At 39.9% G+C, this 23091-nt stretch overlaps 1 protein-coding gene across 15 annotated transcripts in view; it reads right to left on the reverse strand.

The window, feature by feature from the left end:
* LOC106077154 (zinc finger MIZ domain-containing protein 1-like) overlaps positions 1 to 23091 on the reverse strand; it is a 389001-nt gene that overhangs the window by 59748 nt on the left and 306162 nt on the right. Inside the window, exon 1 of one of the 15 annotated variants that reach the window (XM_056021412.1) lies at positions 13070 to 13263. The exons of the other annotated variants lie outside the window; for them this stretch is intronic. The gene's annotated coding sequence lies outside the window, so the exon portion shown is untranslated. Of the gene's footprint in view, positions 1 to 13069; positions 13264 to 23091 lie in introns of those variants that run through there. 15 annotated transcript variants of the gene reach the window in all.

A 23091-nucleotide genomic window follows, 5' to 3' on the forward strand; every position in this document is an offset into this window, starting at 1 on the left:
ATTGAACCAATCAGCTTGCATGGTGAACGTGAGTGATCTTCTCTTGTTAAGTTTCACAAGTTCCTCAGAGGGAATAGTGTCCAAGAGAACTTTCTGCAGGACTACAAGGGGGAATGACAGAGAGCGGGGTGTAACGTCGGGACCAGTGTGACCACATCTGCCCACCGCCAGGTCTGAAAGGGGAACTTTACAGTCCGAAGCGCTAACAACACGACCAGGCAGCAGTTGTTTTTTTCCTTTCTTTCCTACCTAGCGTTTAAAAAAGCAGCCCAACAAGGCTGTACGATCAAAGAGAAAACAGACAACTTAAAAAAATAAAAAAATGAAATCAATAAAGATTGGAAATGAAGCAAAGCTGATGTAAAGATGTCAATGTAGGTCAGGGAAATGTCATGCAATTAGAACATGGACAGCAAAAAATACTTAAAATACAACCCAAAAAAAAGTAATTGTATTAATAAGTTTTTAGATCATTCATGTCATTAAATTTTTAATAGATCTAGAACAACAACACTAAATCTGTGCAATTAATACTATTTTTACCCATTGTTTTTGTTTAGCGCTATTTCATGCTTTTAGCTTCCTCACTACACTACGATCCTATCACTTTCTCACTACACTATGATCCTATCACTTTCTCACTACACTATGATCCTATCACTTTCTCACTACACTATGATCCTATCACTTTCTCACTACACTATGATCCTATCACTTTCTCACTACGCTATGATCCTATCACTTTCTCACTACGCTATGATCCTATCACTTTCTCACTACGCTATGATCCTATCACTTTCTCACTACGCTATGATCCTATCACTTTCTCACTACGCTATGATCCTATCACTTGTCTCACTACACTATGATCCTATCACTTTCTCACTACGCTATGATCCTATCACTTTCTCACTACGCTATGATCCTATCACTTTCTCACTACGCTATGATCCTATCACTTTCTCACTACGCTATGATCCTATCACTTTCTCACTACGCTATGATCCTATCACTTTCTCACTACGCTATGATCCTATCACTTTCTCACTACACTATGATCCTATCACTTTCTCACTACACTATGATCCTATCACTTTCTCACTACCCTATGATCCTATCACTTTCTCACTACGCTATGATCCTATCACTTGTCTGGACCAGTGGGGAAAATGGGGAGGGGGGAGACAGAAAGGAAGATCTGGGGGGGATTTGACCGTAATTGGTTTTAAAAGCATTTTAAAAAAACAAAGGGGGGGGGCGTGTATTCCAACTCGTGGCTCACGCTTCCTCTGGCCGACGTGCTAACCACTCTGCTAGTGATATACTTATAATTAGAGAAGATTGTATAGTTATATATTGTCTGTTTCAACTTAGAGCGGCGACCTCTCATATTTGGCTTATACTACCAGTTCCAGTCAAGTTCAGTTTCTTTCTCTTGTTCCAGATACCAAACAAAATAATTAATTATAAATAGTTGATTAACTAATTAGTTGTTTTTTTTAAATTGATTATTGTGTTGTCAGGTAAAAGAAATAATTGTGCAAAATTTTAGCTTGGTCTGAGATTGGGTGCCAGAGAAATAACATGTATAAACTTTTTACGAGACAGAGTGAGTTGATAGAAGCTTTCTAATGACAAATGATGACATGCAGATGAGTGTCAGTAAAGTCCAAACATTAAATGATGAAATGTTATCAAATTGATAAGAGAAAATACCAATATTTGGATATAGAGTTGTTTGTCTATTACAATGTGTCTCCTCATTCCCATTGAGTCTAGACTTATCCTTAAGACTTACTCAAGTTACCGAAGGACGAAAACACACAAAGTGTCTTTAACTCAAAAAAAGTGAAACAAAATCAGCCATGCGAGTCATCTCTTGGCCTTGTTGCTATGCATTCTGAAGCTATCTCTTGGCCTTGTTGCTATGCATTGTGAATCTATCTGTTGGCCTTGTTGCTATGCATTCTAAAGCTATCTCTTGGCCTTGTTGCTATGCATTCTAAAGCTATCTCTTGGCCTTGTTGCTATGCATTCTAAAGCTATCTCTTGGCCTTGTTGCTATGCATTCTGAAGCTATCTCTTGGCCTTGTTGCTATGCATTGTGAATCTATCTGTTGGCCTTGTTGCTATGCATTCTAAAGCTATCTCTTGACCTTGTTTCCATGCATTGTGAATCTATCTGTTGGCCCTGTTGCTATGCATTCTGAATCTATCTGTTGGCCTTGTTGCCTTGCAATGTGAATCTATCTCTTGGCCTTGTTGCCTTGCATTGTGAATCTATCTGTTGGCCCTGTTGCTATGCAGTCTCCAATGGGATAGATGTCACCGTCTCTAGACCCCCACCCCCTTTCCACCATGTACCAAAGCCCCCCACATGGAATGGAGTCGTGAGGCGAACCCAGGACCCTCGTGTGTGGTCTACCCGGGTGTTCTCAAGGCCAAACTTTCCCAAACCTGTAATCTCTGACGTAATGCGACAAATCAAGAATGTGACGGGATTGAACAGACAAAGTAGACACATTAAAACCTACGATTCAATACAAAAATATTGAGATCTCTGTGACACTAGAGAGAGCCAGGGATTTAGAGTATATGCCATACTGAAGCTAATCTCAAAAGAGTGTTTGGGGGGGGGGGAGGGCGGGGGTATTACATGCGACGCGATATTAACAACTTAGGATAATGTTACAGTAGAAAAAGAAGGGAAAAAAAAAGGGGGGGGGGGGGTTAAGGCATAATTACTAGTGTTACTTGATAATGCTAACTGGTATAGGGTAGTAGTATCAACACGAGAGGTGGTTGTAGAATCAACGCGAGAGGTGGTTGTATTGTATCAACGCGAGAGGTGGTTGTATTGTATCAACGCGAGAGGTGGTTGTAGAATCAACACGAGAGGTGGTTGTAGAATCAACGCGAGAGGTGGTTGTATTGTATCAACGCGAGAGGTGGTTGTAGTATCAACGCGAGAGGTGGTTGTAGTATCAACATGAAAGGTGGTTGTAGTATCAACACGAAAGGTGGTTGTAGTATCAACGAGAGAGGTGGTTGTAGTATCAACATGAAAGGTGGTTGTAGTATCAACGCGAGAGGTGGTTGTAGTATCAACGCGAGAGGTGGTTGTAGTATCAACATGAAAGGTGGTGGTATCAACATTAGAGGTGAGGGCACTCGGTCTGTACTGGGGGAGTGGATGGAGGATTGTGTTGGAGTCAACTTGGAGTAGATACACTTCTCTGCATGTCCATGACAGAGTGACCACGAGGAGATACACTACTTTCTTTTGTAGTGGTAGAATGCTACAATTGAGTGAATCTTTGACTCTAAACTGGTTTCCCGACATGTTTTTGTTTTAAATTCTACTCCAGGTTTGTTTTGCTACTAGACAGTCGTGTTTCTACTTTTTACTTCTCCAAGTTCATTGGTTCATTTCTACGTTTGGTTCACTACGCCCACACAGTGATAGTAACAGGATTCGAACAATGGCTCGAATGAAGGCGAACAATGGCTCGAATGAAGGAAAGAAACTTTTGCAATGCTGCACACTTGTAAAGTGTGTTATTTAGTAATGTTTTTGATAGACCTGACTAATGTTTAAACGTTAATGAAACCTCATCCCATTATTAGACCACGAGTGCCCAAATACTGTCACATTACATTAGCCGAGGTGACATAGTAACCCGTTACATAATACTTTGGGCGTGTGTCTTGTGAAGGTGGGGAGGGGGAGGTCAGACAGATCATACAAATCATTATTTGTAACAATGTAGAGCAGCAGAGTTTGGATTCTCACCACACACTCACGTCCGTCTTGTGATACTTGCTTATGTTGAACTGTGGACATGTGCATGTGCTTGTGTGTGTGCGAGAGAGAGAGAGAGAGAGAGAAAACTGGGAGTGGGTTGTTTCGTAAAGTGAAACGTTCAACACCCCCCCCCCCCTTCCCCTTGATAAACGGTTTAGAAAGTAATTTCTAACCTTGTTATAATGATACATGTATCCACGCGCCAGTAGATATCTCTCTCACTGAAGGGAGGGGGGGAGGAGCTTTCTATAAATAGATTTGAGGCGCGGGGATAGGGGGAGTAAGCTACATTCATCTCACACGATTTCTAGTGCGCATGTCCATATGGTGAAGTGGGGAGGGCTGGGAGCGGGCAGCACGAACGTCCTGAGAGCGAGGGTGAATACCGTGAGAGGGCGGGGGAGACACTGTGTCGATGTATATAATGTGATTGGTCTCACTGTGTGTGTGAGTACTGCTGCTTGGTGTGAGCACATGTTTACACTGGTGAGTGAGTAGCGCTTGAAAGAATACAAGTCAGTCTTATTAATAAACAAATTGATCTCTTCACTTATCAGGCGGTGTAGATGCTTAACCCGAGACACATTCGTTCAAAAGATGTACTCTCACACTAAGGCTCATTGATCAAACTGACCCTATATAGGCCTTCAAGAGGTTTTGTATTTGTGTAAAACTACGTAATATAATTGATATCACAGCTACTTAAAAACATCTCCTATCCACCCTAATGCAACCACTGGACTATAACCAGTTGTCTACATCGAGCCACTTCTGCTGTTTAGCTCCAATATAACAGTCTCATAAGAACGTCTGGTAGATATCTAGTCTAATTGATATTCGCTCAATACGATTACTTATAATTGGTTCAGCCTAAAACGACCACGTGGAGAGCTCTGCATGGTCACCGGGTTTCTGTGTTGACAGTTGACAATGAGATCTGGGGGACAGCACAACGATGTAAACATACCTTTCATACACAAGATTTAGGTTCAGGTGTGCAGTCTCTGGCGTGCTTCCTGGATTTGAACTCCTGGATCGACAGCCTCAAGCTCTAACCAACACCCAAGACCTTCAATGGTGGTTTGGTGGTGATTAGATAGTTAACAACCGGTAATAATGTGATGGGACCAGGAGCTGGCCTTCACGTGTGGCTCAGATATTGAGTCCATCGCAATTGTGCTCACTAACAGGAGAAGGTGCAAAGGCGAGTAACTGGCGCCTTAACCAGTAAGCTTCGAGCAGGAGGGGCTCGTTAGCCATGGCTGGCTACCCACCTAGGAGAAGGAGAATTCAAACCTCCATTGCCTTGCAGCTATACCCAATCATGGGAAAGGCTTCGCGAGTCAACCCCGAGGAAAAATCCGGAGCTGGGGACCCTAAGGCAGTTTGCAGCACCCAGTGCTACACTCTGGCAGATTGTTGATTGATTGATTGATTGTTGATTTGAGGCACATCGGCACAATTTAGGCCATGTCGTGCCTGCAGTCCCTCAAGGACCACTCTCTCTCTAAACAACAAGGGCCAGATTCTATACAGTCATATAATTAAAATCAAGGTCTACACTCTGGCAGAACCTGGTTAGAACTGAAGCACTGACTGGCGGGTGTCATCAAGTTGTAGGCTACCCAATCATATCTTTACTATTTCTGATTGTAGGCACTAAATGACAGGCAACAAAGGGAACAAAGACAAACAGATAGGACGCTATTGTGTGGGTGAGAGAGAGAGAGAGAGAGAGAGAGAGAGAAGAAAAAGAAGAAGAATGATATACTCAAAGACATACAGAGAGAGGGAGAGAGAGAGTAAAGTTGGGAAAATGATACAAAAAAATAGAGGTAGGAAATTGGGAAAGAGCGAAAGAGACAGAAAGAAAGAAAGAAAGAAAGACAGAAAGAAAGAGCAGGTGACCAGTTTTCTCTCATCCTCACACCTTCATTTAGATCTAAACCCCTTTCAACTAGATACAACTCTATCGTCTACTGATCATTGGTCTCCCCTTCAGGTGAGCTACCTTAGTGTCAGGGCTCAACTACACACATGTATTGATTCTCTATCGGGGCGATGTGACATCATTAAGACAAAGTAGGGCCACCACAGATGAGTCTTAACTTACGCCTATACATATACCGCGCAAGCGCTGGTGATTATGTGTGTGTGTGTTTCAGAGAGACAGAGAGAGAGAGAGAGAGAGAGAGACACAGAGAGAGGTGAGATGATAGAGAGAGTGAATCAATCGAAGCATAAATTCTCTTAACAACACATTAAACCAATAACTGATTGTCAGGACATCGAAACATTGACTACAAAGTTTATATACAACAGTTTTAGCCAAATAAGTTTTCGTGTGTGCTCAACAAGCTACGAAGGTGTTATGTCGCCAGCACATCGCCAGCTCACTCTAGCACATATTCTATAACCCTCAAAATGAGCACATATTTTATAACCCTCAAAATGAGCACATATTTTATAATCCTCAAAATGAGCACATATTTTATAACCCTCAAAATGAGCACATATTCTATAACCCTCCAAATGAGCACATATTTTATAACTTTTAAAATTAATTGGACGTAGATGTTCAACTGAGTCTTTGTTTCGCTAACTTGTGAAGTCCATCACAAAACACAAAACTCGTTATAAAACACAAAACTTGTAAAGACTGATTGCCAATGCATTTCTTAGTAAAAACACTATTCCATCTCAGTACCAACCAAATAAAAAATGTGTCTATTTAAAGGTCTCAAGTAGCTCCAATTAGTTCCTGGTGAAGTTTCAACCACAGTCCTGATCAATTTCTATATTTCCACCACAGTCCTGATCAATTTCTATATTTCAATCACAGTCCTGATCAATTTCTATATTTCCACCACAGTCCTGATCAATTTCTATATTTCAACCACAGTCCTGATCAATTTCTATATTTCAACCACAGTCCTGATCAATTTCTATATTTCAACCACAGTTCTGATCAATTTCTATATTTCAACCACAGTCCTGATCAATTTCTATATTTCAACCACAGTTCTGATCAATTTCTATATTTCAACCACAGTCCTGATCAATTTCTATATTTCCACCACAGTCCTGATCAATTTCTATATTTCAATCACAGTCCTGATCAATTTCTATATTTCAACCACAGTCCTGATCAATTTCTATATTTCAACCACAGTCCTGATCAATTTCTATATTTCAACCACAGTCCTGATCAATTTCTATATTTCAACCACAGTCCTGATCAATTTCTATATTTCAACCACAGTCCTGATCAATTTCTATATTTCAACCACAGTCCTGATCAATTTCTATATTTCAACCACAGTCCTGATCAATTTCTATATTTCCACCACAGTCCCACATAAATGTATATGGTTCCACCACAGTAAAAAAAAAAAAAAAAAAGAGTTTAAAAAAAAAAAAGTCACATTCCTACTAGAAGCGTGTCTCCTTAGCCTAAATATAAACCCAGACATTAAGTTGTTGCTAAATCTGGACAACTTTTATCACATCGTCATGATTTCTCGGCAGAAGTGAGAATCTAGTGTTTTTTTGTATCTCGATCATCTACAAACACCTAATTGTGAGCAATTAACTCAGTCAATGTGTTTTCTTCAGGTTTTCAAACAAATCTGTGACCAATCACACTCTTCGGATAATCGTATTGTTGACCACACACATTTTCGACCAATGACACTGACAAGTAGTGTGGACGTATGGCCACGTACTAGTTTTATGCGTCTTCAAGGCCATTGGTCAACTTCAAAATGTACACATTGATTCCAAAAATAAAATGTTTCAAATGAAAAAGTTTAAAAAAAAAAAAGACCGCCTACGCTATCTCGATATGTACCTGGAAAGTTTGCCCAGTTCCATTTTGGAACATTTTCAACTTTCAGTGGACGGTTGGGGTATTGTGTAAAAAAAAAATATTTAAAAACATCAAAGGGAGTGAATTAAACGTAACAATTACGTCCTTATGAGAATCCAAAATGTAATTCTCTGTTTTAAAAACATCAACCACTGATATTTAATGTTCATGAATTGTACATTTTTAATGATTGCTAATGTTACATCAAAAGCCTGCCGTAGCCGGTGGGTAAGAGCTAATTAACTGTATGTCTATAACAGAAACACAATCCTTTAAGACACAGCAAATAATATCAATCCATTCTCCATATCCACCAACACTCACGACACTCACACACATAAATGACTTCCTGCTTCATTAGATTACGTTGAATTTGTTGATCTGTTTAAAAAAAAAAAATTATTAGGGAAAATTTTCTGGTAAACTTTTATTTTTATCCGACTATTTACTTGACTATTTCTGGTCATGAACGAAACCGACTCTATTTATAGTGCCCTCTAAGTGGCTATGTCATTACAAACATGTTCCAATAATCCAGCAAACAACTAGCGAGCACGAGAGGAGCACGTGGAACAGAGCTCAGAATAGACAATGAGAGAAGTAGGAAACATTTAGTGGTTTCAATTGACTTTTGAATGAAACTTTTTACAAGAATGTCAATCACGTCTGCTAGTTTGGAACAAAAAAAATGGATATAAAAAAAGGGGTGGGTGTGGGGGTAATAGAGCACTAGATCATTATAATACCTTTCGCTCCAGTCAAAACTTCCTTCGGTTCAGTTGTAAGGTATGGGTATGGTCTTTGTCTTTTAGAACAGTTTACACTTTCAGTGGGCGGTTGATGTATTTAGGAAAAAAACAACAGCTTTCCCCCTCCCAACATGACAGTGTGACAGTGGAGGATAAAGTTGTGCCTCCCAACATGACAGTGTGACAGTGGAGGATAAAGTTGTGCCTCCCAACATGACAGTGTGACAGTGGAGGATAAAGTTGTGCCTCCCAACATGACAGTGACAGTGGAGGATAAAGTTGTGTCTCCCAACATGACAGTAGTGGATAAAGTGGTGGATAAAGTTGTGTCTCCCAACATGACAGTGTGACAGTGGAGGATAAAGTTGTGCCTCCCAACATAACAGTGTGACAGTGGAGGATAAAGTTGTGTCTCCCAACATAACAGTGTGGCAGTGGAGGATAAAGTTGTGTCTCCCAACATAACAGTGTGACAGTGGAGGATAAAGTTGTGTCTCCCAGCATAACAGTGTGACAGTGGAGGATAAAGTTGTGTCTCCCAATATAACAGTGTGACAGTGGAGGATAAAGTTGTGTCTCCCAACATAACAGTGTGACAGTGGAGGATAAAGTTGTGTCTCCCAACATAACAGTGTGACAGTGGAGGATAAAGTTGTGTCTCCCAACATAACAGTGTGACAGTGGAGGATAAAGTTGTGCCACCCAACATGACAGTGTGACAGTGGAGGATAAAGTTGTGTCTCCCAACATAACAGTGTGACAGTGGAGGATAAAGTTGTGCCACCCAACATGACAGTGTGACAGTGGAGGATAAAGTTGTGTCTCCCAACATAACAGTGTGACAGTGGAGGATAAAGTTGTGCCACCCAACATGACAGTGTGACAGTGGAGGATAAAATTGTGTCTCCCAACATAACAGTGTGACAGTGGAGGATAAAGTTGTGCCACCCAACATGACAGTGTGAAAGTGGAGGATAAAGTTGTGTCTCCCAACATAACAGTGTGACAGTGGAGGATAAAGTTGTGCCACCCAACATGACAGTGTGACAGTGGAGGATAAAGTTGTACCTCCCAACATAACAGTGTGACAGTGGAGGATAAAGTTGTGTCTCCCAACATGACAGTGTGACAGTGGAGGATAAAGTTGTGTCACATTTTCAACCTTCTTGGATTATTTTTTTTTTCCGTTTCAAGTTTAAAAATTTAAAAAAATATATTTTTTTTAAAGCGCGTAGTTTCTCTTTCTATAACCCTAAAGTTACCCATGCTACCAGCAACCCTTTGTAAGGAAACGGTCCAATAGGAGTTTGGTCCAATACATTTCAATTTAATGTTCTACTAGTTCACGTGTCAACTCGATTCCTTTCATTTTCTTATTTCTTCTCTAGCTCCTTATTATTTCTTCTGACCTAAGTTCCAACTTCACACACACACAAAACTAATTCACTAATAGATCAGTAACTACAGAGAACTTGGAAGAAAACTTTCTGGTTGCTCGCAGGTCTTGTACATTTCCTAAAGACAAAAGTTTTGATATTTGTTCCCTAGTGGCTGCTAGTCTTTGATTGTGACGTAAAAACAGAGCGTCGTCAAATGTCCGGGGGGGGGGGGAGGGGGCATTGTTTGCGAATATGTTAAAATTTAGTCCAATCTTGAACAAACTGGACAAAGTGAAACAAATAATAATAACCTTTCTTAATGAAATAAAATAAACCGACATGAAGCCATATCAATGTTACAACAGTTAGACTTCTACATTGCCATATTTACAACGCTTACAATAACTCCGCCAATATCAACCTGGTAGGTTTCGTTTTTGTTTTTTTGCAATTGATTTTTTTCCGACCACTTTTCTACTTATTCAATGATCACACACAATGACAACACATGAATCAAAAAAAAAAAAAAATTAAACATTTAATGTTTAGTCATAATTAATTGTGAATCTTATACAGAAAATGCACTAAGCTAATGGGAGATAAGGCTTGTGTAGAGACTTGGGCGGTTACAACTGAAGGATAGCTACTGTAAAATAAAATATTTCAATGATAATGTAAAGATTATATTCAGGTCTGTGAAGATTATATCAAAGACTCTATGTATAACAAGCAATGATAAAGAAAAAATTGTAATGGGTTTGGTCATTTGTATTGAAAAAAACAACAACAATTTAATTGTTTAATACGATTCATAGAAACCCATATCGATAAGATTGACAATTTAAAAGTCAAAGAAACAGTTTAAAAATGTAAAACAGTAAATTGATAAAAACAACACTTGTATGAAACCTCCCTAAAAAGTTTAGACAATAAATAACTTATCCAAACGTTTGGGGTGTTCAGTATCAGTGTTCACGTGACTAGCAGACCCCAGGCTTTGGTTATCTCTTTCTTTACTATGTAAATATCCACATCTTAGTGTTGTTTTAATATTAAAACAAAAAAAAAGTATGTAACTATATGGAGGTGGCGCTGAAATAGGCCACACTACGTGTCAGACAACACGGGGCCAAGCAATACAAATGTTCATGACGGGGCCAAGCACTACAAATGTTCATGACGGGGCCAAGCACTACAAATGTTCATGACGGGGCCAAGCCGAAACGAAAAATTATATCTTTTTAATGAAGCCAAATTACTGAAAACAATAAGCTGCCCAGATTTGGCAATGTTTTTAATTTTTGTGAAAAACTATCCAGTGAAATGTTAGTGTAATAATGTTTTATATATGTAATAGGGTGTGTGTGCCGGGGGGGGGGGGTCATGTAGGCAGCGTCTCTTTCCAGCACAATAGAAAAGCAAAGTTTTAAAAGTAGATGAGGTCAACGTGGCTTTGCTGATGCAATAGTGCGTAAAATCATTTGACTATAAATCATAATGTATGGTTTAGTTTGGCAGGTCCTTGTATCTACTCGTTTATTTACATAGTCCGATGACAACGACATGCCTTGTAGGCTTGTTAAATGTTGATCAATGGAACAAACAACAACCAACAAGCTCAATATAAACATATTTGTATCAACAATGAAAGTGAGAAGCTGTGCATATCGGAGAGAATCAGTTGAAAACAGCTTGTCTCCAAGTCACAACAAAGCAACTAAGACTGCTTTATCAATTAACGAGAACTCGCCGAGCGCTTAAGCACGGCAGAAAATATCAGCTTACTTCCCTTGGACCGACTGCTGCTTCTACCAGCTCAACCTAGTCCTGTCGCTGTGCGTGTGTGTGTGCTAGGAGGGAGAATGAATGAAGAGAGAAATTGTTTGAGAAGTGGGTGAGGAATTTCCGAGGGTTTAGCCTTGTACCTGCCGGTGTGTGAACGATCCACTGAGCATGATACACGGGGTCACACTTTAAACAAGCAAATCAAGACGAGAGAAAAGATAGCGAGGGCTTTAACGCCACGCGATAAACCAGCACACAATTTACAAGGCATTTAATTCAGACACCTTTTTTTTTTCGTGTCGCTTTTTTTTGTTGGGCTTTTTATTAACATTTCGCATAAGATTTTTTTTTTTAATCTGCTAGATCTAGATCTAGTGTTCTGTTACAGGAGTCAATAGAAGTACGGTATAAGCTTGGACAAAAAAAAATAATTTTATAGAGACTTTTCTATTCTGAAAAGTAACTCAGTTAAACACGGGGAATAACAATAATAGGCTAATATTCAAATTAACAAACTATCGTATACGTCTATTTGGTGTATGTTTTCTAGCGTTGAAGTTAAGTGTTGTTACACTAATGTAACATTTTATACACAAACATAAACACTATATTATATTTTATTTTGAAAGATGAGCTGTGGTGGTTTGTTTTTCACACTTATTATAATTACAGGGATTATAAGACACGCACACACAGTCACAAGTCTAGATGACCCCCCCCCCCAGATCTACTAGTAAAGTACTAGACAAACACACAAACGATCATTTAACACACAGTGAAACACATACACACACCAGAATTGTGTACATAAACATTGTTGGATTTCTAGATAGAGCAACACGCACGATCCAGAGTATACCAATCAAGGTCTCCAATTATTAGACTTTTAGATTAGATCTCTTATAAATAGATATTGATCTATAATATGATTATAATAGTTGTGCAATCTTACAAAGTCCCTGTCCACTAGTTCTATCACGCTGTTACACCTTTTTACCAAAGTCTCTTACTCTCTGGTCTAAACCAAAACAACATTTGTTTAAAACTAAATCGGCTCGGATCTAAAACGCGTTTTTATTTGTTTTCAAATGAGCCACAAGCAAACCCTAATTAGGCAAATTAAAATTAGGCAAGGTACTAAATTTAAACTACCTAACCCTAAGCGTGTCGAACTGAACCCAATGTAAACAACAGACTGACTAGGTTTATAATATAACAACAACAACAAAAAGGTAGCTAATGGTATACACATTAAACTACAACTGCTCTGGCTTGACTTGTTCAATCTCCAAAGAACAAGAGATTATCGCGACACTTGGCGCCGGCCCTCCCTTTCTCCTCGTCTTGTTCCCCCTAGTTGTAACAGCGTAAACAGAGAGCGCGCCGAACAACACAACTATTCAAACAACACAACTATTCAAACTAACTTTAAAAGAAAGAAGGGGGGACACGAAGGAACAGAAATATTAAAAGAAGAACTTGCCTATTCTGTCAGAAAATCCCGCCTGCTTGACAAAACATACATTATTTAATCCATAGAGTTAATTCCACGAATTTTAATGAAGTGTTTCCTTTATCCGTTTATATTTTCACCCCCACTCTCTCTCTCTCTCACACACAAATTCACAGATCACCGATAGTAAACACGATGTCAAGTTGATATGAAGTTCCACACACGCTCGCCGGAACAGCCTCCATATGCGATTTCGCACAATAGCGCCATGAATATTCAACGAGCGGGCCCGTGAACCAGCATTGCTCGGCGAGGCAGTGCACTGCACGGGGCTGACCTGTGAACTAGACCGAAACCCCGCCGACTGATTTTTAGTTTAGGTAAAGAGAGAGAGAGAGAGAGGGGGGAGATAAAAATAGGAGCGGGATGATTAGTCGACTTTATACGTTCCTTAATAAGCCGTGTCCTCCTTCTGTCTTTTTGTGTGTTTTCACCTTGATTTAAAAATAGGCTCAGGAAAAAACAAAACAACATGGGATCAATTCTTTGTTTATCAACATTTGCCTAGTCCGACTGTTGTTGCATGAAGACTTGATGGATACATGCCAAGTTATGAATGGGCTGAGAGAGAGACTACAACAAAAAAACTTGATGACGACACAGATGTGTTTTGAAACAAGGCGAGCTGGCTTTGTGTTCAGTTCATTGATTGCTTCTGATAACTAGAGGAGCGTCTCCTTACCCGTGCCCTTTCTCTCCTTTTCATACAGGAAACAAAGAGGCGGAATTGAATTAGTCCTGAAAGTGGGGGTGGGGGGTGGATAGAGACATCTCTGATGTAACGTGTAGATGATAAATTCAGGGTTAGCCCGTGGTATAAACAATGGATTGAGCGCCCTTGTTATAGCCCAGGCTCAGCTAAGAAGGTCTTTCTTTTCGCAACCTAACACTTTATAACTTCACAATAATATCAGAGTTAACGTGGTGTATTAAACGCTGGTCTGCGGAACGGAGGATCATGGGTTCAGATCTTGTTTTTTTTTTTTGTTGTTGTTGTTTTGTTTACTTCTTGAAGAAGTCGTCGCTTGGCAGACTTGCTTCAAACAAAAACTTTGTATTTTCATCAGACAAAAACTAATACAGCCCCATTTGGCACTTTTGATTCTTGTAATACACGGCCGTAACCAGATTTCTTGATACATTTGAGATGTTTACAGGAAAATATAGGTTTAGGTCTAAGTGACAAGTGAGTTTAGTGAGACACTTAGTGTAGACACTGTAACTCTGTCAAGTGAGTTTAGTGAGACACTTAGTGCAGACACTGTAACTCTGTCAAGTGAGTTTAGTGAGACACTTAGTGCAGACACTGTAACTCTGTCAAGTGAGTTTAGTGAGACACTTAGTGCAGACACTGTAACTCTGTCAAGTGAGTTTAGTGAGACACTTAGTGCAGACACTGTAACTCTGTCAAGTGAGTTTAGTGAGACACTTAGTGCAGAAACTGTAACTCTGTCAAGTGAGTTTAGTGAGACACTTAGTGCAGACACTGTAACTCTGTCAAGTGAGTTTAGTGAGACACTTAGTGCAGACACTGTAACTCTGTCAAGTGAGTTTAGTGAGACACTTAGTGCAGACACTGTAACTCTGTCAAGTGAGTTTAGTGAGACACTTAGTGCAGACACTGTAACTCTGTCAAGTGAGTTTAGTGAGACACTTAGTGCAGACACTGTAACTCTGTCAAGTGAGTTTAGTGAGACACTTAGTGCAGACACTGTAACTCTGTCAAGTGAGTTTAGTGAGACACTTAGTGCAGACACTGTAACTCTTGTCGAGTTTAGTGAGACACTTAGTGCAGACACTGTAACTCTGTCAAGTGAGTTTAGTGAGACACTTAGTGCAGACACTGTAACTCTGTCAAGTGAGTTTAGTGAGACACTTAGTGCAGACACTGTAACTCTTGTCGAGTTTAGTGAGACACTTAGTGCAGACACTGTAACTCTTGTCAATTTTGTACCGCAAGAAACAAGGGGTAGGCAATAGGAGCGGTCCTCACACTGGTGATACGATAAATCGTTCGTTGATAATCCGTTCCTCGAGGTGGTGGTCGTGAAATCAAACCTATTTGTTGGCTACTAGTTAAAAGAAGTAGAAATTCTGTAGTACTGTTATTCGGACCAGAGAAAATTTCAGTGTAAAATAATGTATATATATAAAAAGTGGTCACTCATGTTCCAAACTTAGAACTGTATTAGTTCAGTCTATTCTGTTTCAGACATAGAATTTATTATTTCAGTCTATTCTGTTTCAGACTTAGAACTGTATTAGTTCAGTCTATTCAGTTAAAGAATTAGAACTGTATTATTTCAGTCTGTTCTGTTTCAGACTTAGAATTGTATTAGTTCAGTCTATTCAGTTAAAGAATTAGAACTGTATTATTTCAGTCTATTCTGTTTCAGACTTAGAATTGTATTAGTTCAGTCTATTCAGTTAAAGAATTAGAACTGTATTATTTCAGTCTATTCTGCTTCAGACTTAGAACTGTACTAGTTCAGTCTATTCAGTTAAAGAATTAGAACTGTATTATTTCAGTCTATTCTGCTTCAGACATAGAATTGTATTAGTTCAGTCTATTCAGTTAAAGAATTAGAACTGTATTATTTCAGTCTATTCTGCTTCAGACTTAGAATTGTATTAGTTCAGTCTATTCAGTTAAAGAATTAGAACTGTATTATTTCAGTCTATTCTGCTTCAGACTTAGAACTGTACTAGTAAAGTCTATTCAAGTTTAAACTTGAAAGTGTATTAGTTCAGTCTATTCTGTTTCAGACTTAGAACTGTATTTCGCCTATTCTGTTTCAAACTACGTAGAAACCATTCCGTGTTAGTTTCTGCCACAACAAGTTCCAGACATAAATCCTGCAATCTCTGGCACTGTTTTGTCGTCACTTGCGCCAGGCGATAACTAGAATACGGCCTTGGACATGGTCAAGTGGCCTTTACCACCGATAAGGGAAGGTTAGTGCCTGACCTTTCACTTTTGCTGAATACGCGGAAGAAATCAATGGCGAGGTTAGTTTGGTCAATTTCAACAATACCAGACGCTGGTCGCTTCTTCACCCTTACCCCCCACACCCCCATCGTTTCCATAAGCTAAGTTCAGAAAAGACCATCATTTTAGCTTTGAACATTGAAGTAATTACCATTGGTCTCATTTGTATTGGCGGGATTTAAGGTGGCGTGAATAAGCCATGAAAACCAATGACTAAGAAGATTTTGAGTCTAACATTCGCGACTAGATTACCACATAGTACGTGCAGGACGTTATAACTTCTGTTTTGTAGGACGTCTGTAATAAGATAAGAATATATGGCTTGGTGAAGACACAATTTAATAAACAGACACATTTTTCTAAGGAATTGTAAATTTCTGCTGTATAGATCTAGACATTGTAGGATCCTATTATAAAACGCACGAATCACTAAACAAATCATTTTTTTTGTAAACTGCACATCACGTTGGTGAAAGAAAGATCTCCAGAGACTGATATTAAATGTTGAGAAAAGCGCTGTAGTTTTTCTCACTACTATCTGAAGTTACGCGTTCGAATCTTTTTGGATTCTTCAGATTCGTATTGGAAATTGCCCCAAACAAATCTCCAGGTTTCAGCAGAAGAACTAAAATCACCAGGCCAAATATTTTGATTGAAATGTTTTCACGTGCATCATTGCACTTTCAATGTGTGCTTCCGAAGCATTGTGGGCATATATATATATGTCTATGATTGTGGCTTTCAGCTTTTGATTGTTCCCTCTGTTCAATTGGTCACGCCTTGCTAAATATGTGGACATGTCTAACATTATTTGTAACTGGAACTTCAATTTATTTTGTTCTTTTTATGCCACTGTCATTTATTTAACAGGTTAAACAATTTCAAATGCCATTTGTTAAACTTGTCCTACATTCCAAATATCATTTGCTAAACCCGTCCAAAATTCCAAATGCCATTTGTTAAACTTGTCCTACATTCCAAATATCATTTGCTAAACCTGTCCAAAATTCCAAATGTCATTTGTTAAACTTGCCCAACATTCGAAAGTCGTTTCTGTTGTAGTGCAAAAGATGCCACAATTTGTTCCTTTTAAAAATTGAATGAATGACACTTTGATTGATTTAGTTTATAGACAAACATTGTTTGGCTTAGTGTGGATAATTTGATATCAAAATTAACAAGAAAAATTTTCCTGAACATGAATTTAACTTTGAATCAATAATTCCTTACTTTCGTAAATTCCCGAACGCGATATTTCTTTGAAAACCGATGTTGGATTTAGATCTAGACTTAGTTCTTTAGCCAAATTTAAATGTATTTCTTTTTTACAATTCTTCTATTCAAGTCATAACTTCATGGAAGTCGGTTGCGTGGAACCTGAACGCTGATTTCAAAAACAGCTCTAATGATTTTCCTAGAAATTTAACAGTTGATATATATCGCTGAGAAAAGAATTACTAGCTCGTTGGCCACGTGGTGAAAAATTTAGTTTGACCGTTATAATATTTAAAAATAAAAAACATAAATGTAAAAATGGCTTGTTTACTAGACTTAGATCTAGAGCCACCATCAATTTTGAAAGGACTATCGTGTTCTTGAAAAGATTATCGCGAGAATTTGTGTTTAATAATTCAATGCTCAGGAAATGTGTGCGCATTGTCTTCTAAGTCTACATTGAAAAGTCTAGATCTATATCATTCAAAGAGAAAAAAAAAAGAGGTGTTTATTCAATTTAAAATTGCTTTATTAAGTTTTTCGATAGATTATCTCAAGCTTTGCTTAGTTTTGTACATACATCTAAAAGAGGTGACGTCTTTACTCTAGATCTAGAAATCCTTCTACATCTAAACTAGATATTAAGAGTTATATATGTCATTAAGGTACCAACAAAAACATAATTTTATACAATGCCGGTGGCCTCATTGGTAGAACCATACACCAAGAAGCCGACAGTGTCATCATTAATTCTTATCCCAACTGGACACACATCGACTATTCATTTTCTAGGAAAATCGTGACCCTCCAGCTTCCATGTTCCTTGAAGTTCTGACTTGAAATAAACGTATTGTCAACAAAAATTTCGGTGTGCCACAGATTAAAAAAAACAACAACTGTGTCTTAAAAAAACAACTGCGTGTGTCTCAAATAAAAAAAACTGCGTGTGTCTCAAATAAAAAAAACTGCGTGTGTCTCAAATAAAAAAAAACAAGTGTGTGTGTCTCAAATAAAAAAAAACAAGTGTGTGTGTGTCTCTACGTAACAATAGAATTCGTTGAGCGAACTAAAAAGTTAGTAGAGAATTTATGGTACGTCGCCACTCCGTTGACCCCCCTGGGGGGGGGGGGGGTAACTCACACCTTTAACGTAAGCCTGCGTCTAATGACAGCTCTTGATTTCAAACTTTAGCTACAGCAGTTATTACAGCCAGCCCCTTCCCCTCCCTCGCACCCTCACTTATTTCCTCGGCTTCTTCAATTAAACGGATCGATAGGGTGAAATGATCATGTTTGTTTGTATTGATTGAAAGCTATCGTCGCAGCGAGGCTAAGCAGCTGTGGTGGTGCTACTGCTGTTGCTGAGAGTCCCGTCGAGGAGAGGCGGAGAAATATGGCGTTGAGGATGATTGGGCTGGGGTGATGATGGGGGGTGGGGGCCAGACTGATAGAGAAGAAGGGAGGGGAAGAAATTGGCGGGTGCCAGAAGTGAGAGGCGGGAATGAGAGCGGTTGTGCCTGGAGCGATTACAATCGATAGTTGACAAGGTCGCGCCTGAGTGAGACGGCCGCCCTCGCGATGACGAGGAAGAGAGAAAAGACAAACGTCGGAGGTTTAGTTGAGGGCAAGGCAGGGAGTGGGGAACATTTGAAAACTAGAGACAGAACTAGTTTCCATGTATTTGTGACGCTGTCAGATTATAGAGTAACATCAAGAATTATTTGGTTCAAGATGGCTCGTTTAATCGTCTGCTGCACCATCTTATCTCCCTTGTTTTTTTCGGATCCATGTTTTCGAATGTTACCGCTGGGTAGTTTAGGTCATTAAAACACGAGGATGCCATTCGAGGGAGGAAACAAATTCTTGTCACTAAACGTTCCATTGTATTTAATGTGAACAAAAAAAACAACTTTGAAACACATCGCAGGGTTTGAACTTTAGATCATTGGTCAAGGAAGTTTGGAAATTGTGATTGGGGGGTGCACACTTACGCTCTCCCTCACACACACCCCTTTCCAAGGCCGCCATTTTGTTTTAGCGCTTAAAGAACATTTTTACAAAAAAAGCTTTAAAGACTTCGTTCTGTACAATATCAAATGGCTCTGACTGAAATACATTGGGGGAGGGGAGGAGGACATTAAGGCGGTTGGTCACTGTGCTGGCCACACGATACCCTAGTTAACCGTCGGGCATAGATACCTGAGATTTCTAACCATTTACCTTCATAAATGACAAATCTGAAAGGGGGGTAACTTTACTTTTATTTTCCTATATTAAAATAAACCATTAATGATCTGGTCTTGGTTCTTAAAGTTTGGGCAAATGGCCCTGATGTGAGCTAACATTCTCTAAACAGGGAATCGTGTCATGGAGAAAGCCGGTGTTGTAGAGTCTTCACTTTTTAATGAGCTTGTTCTTGTCTGATCCCATCAGCTGTGGAAACCAACACACAGGAAGGAGAACTGATTTCTCCGGTGTGACACTTTAACTAAATATCAAAACTAAGCCATGGCGGGGCAATATTGTTGTCACGCCTTTGTAATGCTTCAAGTTCAACCTCACCAGCGCCCCCCCCCCTCCTGCCGCCCCCCTTCTCCACAATTTCCACGTCTTTTGCCTCTTAACTCGTCCTCAAAACTCCTGACAGAAAGGAGGGCGCCTGGTTTATTATCAACAAAATACCCTCCTCTGCCTACAAGCTGACTCTCGTCCTCTCTTGTATTGGGAGGCTTAGACGAGGGTGAGTGGAGGTGGGGGGAAAAACGAGAGGGGATTAAGAGATGGGAAGATGAAGGTGCACAAGATAGGGAATGGTTCTCTCCCCTCTCTCTCTCACACAATCTCTTTCTCTTTCCTCCTTTTTTTTTCCTTCTCTCCTTATCAGAAGAAAGAAAGAGACCATCACCATGGCTGAAGGCCAACAATGGAGAAACTCTCCCATTCTCTCCCGCCCCCCCCCCTCATCACATTCCACTCTCCCTCCCCACCTCAGTTTTATCCACCAGTTTAATGCCTTGTTCTGTTGTGGACTGTACTTTGTTCGGCGTGGTGGATACACACACGCACATTCAACGCAAGGCAAGCAAACACACACACACACATCCCTCCAACACCACACATACAAATCGACGCTTTCCATTTGAACAACAACGGGACTGATCAAATGGCAGTCGACGGCGACAATGTCGTTTGTGACCTTGACCGTTAAGAATCAAAAGTGGGAAACAAATTCGGCAGACGACCATTGTTACACACTGTTAAACACACTAGATAGATCTCGCTGTGTTAGGACAAGATCTAGATCTTAAACAGCGTAATGTTACGATTTATTGGTGACTCCCAATTGATAACACTCCAGACCGAACGTACGCTTGTTTACCTCATACAGGGCTTCTCAAACTTTGTACACAAAGTTGTTTCAAAGTTTGAATTTTGGACGCCATAAATTTTCTTGTGCTCCAACTCTCTACCTTCAATCGAGATCTACTATGACATACAAGCTAATACAACAAACAAATATATCTTTTACACCTGACACCAGGACAGCTATTTAAGTAATTGACATAAGACATAAAATACACCATTATTCCACATGATGAAAAATAAATTCAGTGGTAAGCACTACTTTAAAAAAAATCAAAAACAAAACAACAATCAGTCACTACAGCCAGTAAACCATTACATTCAAATTCTCCTTTCCAAGATCTCACTCTATTAATCGTTTTGTAATAACACAAAAAATAAAGGACGCACTCTCTTGATTTAAACTATACTTAAACTTTGCAAAAAAAACAAACAAAAAAACAACTGCTAAACTGCCTGCTAGACTCACACAAAGGTTTGCTATGTCTGGGAGGTAGTGTTACAAAGTTATCCAAACCACTGCCCTATGTAGAAAGTGACCCCGGATAAGTACCACGTCACACATAACCAATGCTGACTTCCAAGAAGGTCTCCGCTGTACATGAAGTCAACAAAAATGCCCTACTGTTGTTCCCTCTTGGCTTGCACGTCTATGTCGTCACAGATTGAACTTAGCGACTGATGGTACTCCCCCTTTCCCACTTCAGTGGTGAGCGACGCGACGGTTAAATTTGACAAATTGCTTCCACGCACTTACACACACACACGCATCCACCCCCGCCAGGTCCTCGTGGTGGGACTAAAACATAAACACCATCTCCTCGTGTGTTTGTTGACTATCATCAAACGAAACATTTACGAGGGCTCATATTTGACTCCACGGTAATCTATAAGTTTTCATTACATTTATCAGACCAATGACTTTGGCGGGGATCAGTTTGCTGTTAAACGTCCGGGTTGCAGAAGCCAGGGAAAGAAGAAGACAGGAAGATGAGAACGAGAGATGGGGAAAGCGAGGTGATGGTGGGCTTAGAAGAGGCGCCTGAACAAATAGCGAAATTTTTCGCCTCGGCTGCAGCCAGGGCGCTGAACATGTCCACATGCCTCTTGCTTTGGGCAGGGGAGAGCATGGCATAACTCCTGGTCATAAATCACTTAACTCACTGCTGATCTCCCCTTTTTCTCTCTAAACGCTACACTTCCTCGTCCAGAGAGTGAGGGCCACCTGCAGAGGGAACTAGTTCAGGCCTTGGGGGAGGGGGGGGGGAGAGGTGCTTCCAAAAGGGAAAGAACTCGAGAAAACTCAACTGAATATTATGATCAAATGATAGAAGTCTGAGGGTTGACTTAGTGCATATTGAAATATACAACATCTAGGAGGTTCTCAGATTTTTTAAATGTACATCAAAGGGTTCTCAAATTTCACATAGAGGATATCTGGCAGTTACCTAGACATTAAAACATTAGTTTAGCAATTGAATAAAATATAACACAGAAGGCTGTCAGGACCGATCTATGTGGTGGTTTAAATAGCGGATTGAATGGAATGAAATCTCTTACACTCACTAGTACGTGTAGATTGAAGCTCGACTTAAATGGCTGTCAAACATCACACACACACACACACATACACACAAGGAAGGAAAACTTAGGTTTGGTGGGGGGGGGGGACAAGTTGAAGGGGAAATATCCTTCCACAGAACTGTATCTAACTCACACTCACGTGCGTGTGACTACCTTTGCAGTACTCACAGCCACATGTCAGATGACCTCTACTCCCCACCAGCGCCTCCCCTGCACGTGAGATAACACATTCCTTTATCTCCACTTTTGTGTACAGCTCCCCCCCCCACACACACACACCCGTCTTACACCCCCCCCCCCTTCATCTCAGACGAGGGCGCCTGGCGAGAGGGGGGGGAGTTCAACAATAACTTTTTTTTCCCCACCACGCAGCACACACACACGCACATTGACGCAGAAGCTAACCATTATTGAACACATCTTTCATTGATGACATTAAGACTTTGACACCTACACTTTATTGCGACACGGTCTAATTGATTCGACAACACTCACACTACGATCGAGCCATCTTGACGTTTCAAATTGATCAAGAACATTATACAAATGTACAAAACTGACCCACCCTAGGTGTAATGGTATCTCAAGCTGCAAATCAGACAATAGATAGGGCATCCCTCCCCAGCCCATTGTCTACCCAATCAATACCCAAATGTAGATCTATAATCATTGGAATAATTTACATATGTTATAAGATCGAGTCTACATGTCTATCACATGGTGTGTATTTTAGCCTTGGATATTTTGTAGACATACATTAACTTCGTATTCATATTAATGTATCGAGTAGGTAGATTGGTCATTAACAGGTAGGTCAAAGTGAACAATCTCTAGGGATCATC

Source organism: Biomphalaria glabrata, chromosome 2 (genome assembly GCF_947242115.1).
Source record: "Biomphalaria glabrata chromosome 2, xgBioGlab47.1, whole genome shotgun sequence".
NCBI classification, from domain to species: Eukaryota; Metazoa; Mollusca; class Gastropoda; family Planorbidae; genus Biomphalaria; species Biomphalaria glabrata.